A 2,652-nucleotide genomic window follows, 5' to 3' on the forward strand; every position below is an offset into this window, starting at 1 on the left:
ACCCACTTTATCAAAGGGTGAAAACGCATTTTGTGCATAGAGCCATAACTTCTAAGGGAAGATTCAGAAAATGAAATTTTCACCTCCCACTATAGCAGAAAGGGTTTTTCTAGTAGTTGCACATAAAATCGAAGCAGTCTGAAGTGTTTTTCGAAAGTTATCAACATTTTCATGTTTGGCGTTCCAAAACCCAATGCTTCTCAGGCTTAAAACGCGTTTTGTCCATTGTGCCATCACGTCTCAGGGAAGTTTCAGAACATGAAATTTTCACCACCCACTATAGCAGATAGGGTCTTTTTACTAATTGCACATCAAATCGAAGCAGTCTCAAGTGATTTTCGAAAGTTATCAACATTTGTATGTTTGGCTTTCCGAAACCCACCTTATCTCAGGCTGAAAATGCGTTTTATGCATTGTGCCATAACTTCTCATTGAAGCTTCAGAACATGAAAATTTCACCTCCCACTATAGCGGAAAGGGTCTTTCTAGTAGTAGCAGATCAAATCTAAGCAGTCTGAAGTGTTTTTTGAAAGTTATCAACATTTTTATGTTTGGCGTTCCAAAACCCACCTTATCTCAGGCTTAAAACGCGTTTTGTGCTTTGTGCCATAACTTCTCTGGGAAGCTTCAGAAATGGAAAATTTCACCTCCCACTATAGCCGAAAGGCTCTTTCTCGTCGTTGCACATCAAATATAAGCTGTCTGAAGTGTTTTTCATAAGTTATCAAAATATATTGGGTTGGCATTCCGAAACCCACCAATTCTCAGGCTGAAAACGCTTTTTTTGCAATGTGCCATAACTGCTTAGCCAAACTTCAGAACATGAAATTTTCACCTCCCACTAATGCAGAAAGGGTCTTTCTCGTAGTCGCACATCAAGTTTAAGCTGTCTGAAGTGTTTTTCGAAAGTTATCAACGTTTTTATGTTTGGCGTTCTGAAACCCACCTTGTCTCACGCTTAAAACGCGTATTGTGCATTGTGCCACAACTTCTCAGTGAAGCTTCAGAACATGAAATTTTCACCACCCACTATCGCAGAAAGGGTCTTTCTACTAGTTGCAAATCAAATCTAAGGAGTGTGAAGTGTTTTTCTAAAGTTATCTTCATTTTTATGTTTGGCGTTCCGAAACCCACGTTATCAAAGCGTGAAAACGCATTTTGTGCATAGTGCCATAACTTCTCAGGGAAGCTTCAGATCATGAAATTTTCACCTCCCGCTATTGCAGAAAGGGTCTTTCTAGTAGTTGCATCACAAATATAAGCAGTCTGAAGTGCTTTTCGAAAGTTATCAACCTTTTTTATGTTTGGCGTTCCAAAACCCACCTCATCTCAGGCTGAAAACGCGTTTTGTGCATTTTGCCATAACTTCTCATGGAAGCTTCAGAACATGAAATATTCACATCCCACTATCGAAGAAATGGTCTTTCTAGTAGTTGCACATCAAATCTAAGCTGTCTGAAGTGTTTTTTGAAAGTTATCAACATTTTTATGTTTGCCTTTCCGAAACCCACCTTATCTCAGGCTGAAAACGCATTTTGTGCAATGTACCATAACTTCTCAGCGAAACTTCAGAACATAAAATTTTCAAATCCCACTATAGCAGAAAGTGTCTTTCTCGTAGTTGCACATCAAATCTAAGCTGTCTGAATTGTTTTTTGAAAGTTATCAACATTTCTGAAATCGCGTTTTCTGCATTGTGCCATAGCTTTTCAGGGACGCTTCAGAACATGGAATTTTCACCTTACAACCGGTAACTTACTCCAAAGTTTTTGTGTATTTTCTTCATCATAGCGAGAATCATGGCGGCTACTGTGGGTACAGTGACGCCTTTCGATGCCGGTACGCATTCATTGGAAGACTATTGTGAAATTTTGGAACATTTTTTCATCGCGAACGGCATTGAAGATGACGATAAACAGCGCGCGGTGTTGCTCAGCAGTGACAGCGACCCGGCATATGCGGTGATGAGGAACCTGTTGAGTCCGGAAAAAACAGGGGATCGTTCGTATGCTGATCTGGTCATCCTTTTGAGGAATCATTTCCATCCGAAACCGAGTGAGATTATGCAACGATGGAAGTTTAACTCTCGGAATGGAAGGACTGAAGAGACCGTTTTTGACTACGTGGCGGAGCTAAGGAAATGGCTCAGGATTGTAACTATGGTGAGACACTGACCGTGATGCTGAGAGACCGCTTGGTGTGTGGGATTAACGACGACAGGATAAAGAGGAAGCTGCTGTCGGAGGATGGACTAACATTTGACATAGCATTCAAAGTGGCCTTGGTGATGGACGCTGCAGATAGAGACTTGGTGAACCTACGAGGTGTGAAGGACTCACTCCAAGGAAGTGGATCATCACCGGTCAACAAAGTGGAAGAGACGCGGGCAATGTCCATGGAGTCGAGAAGGTGCTACATATGTGGTGGAGAGACTCACTTGGCCAAAGGTTGCCGGTTTGCGGAGGTCAGATGTCATAACTGTGGAAAAGTGGGTCACTTAAAGACAGTCTGTAAAAGTATGACAGAGGTGAGGGAGACAAAACAAACAAGAAAAAGGGGGAAAGGTACAACGCATCGAACAAATTTCATGCAGGAGAAGGATGACAGTGAAAATGAAGAGATGTTTACAGTGACAGATAAAAGAAGACGCAG

This window comes from Synchiropus splendidus, chromosome 2 (assembly GCF_027744825.2).
Source record: "Synchiropus splendidus isolate RoL2022-P1 chromosome 2, RoL_Sspl_1.0, whole genome shotgun sequence".
NCBI lineage: Eukaryota > Metazoa > Chordata > Actinopteri > Syngnathiformes > Callionymidae > Synchiropus > Synchiropus splendidus.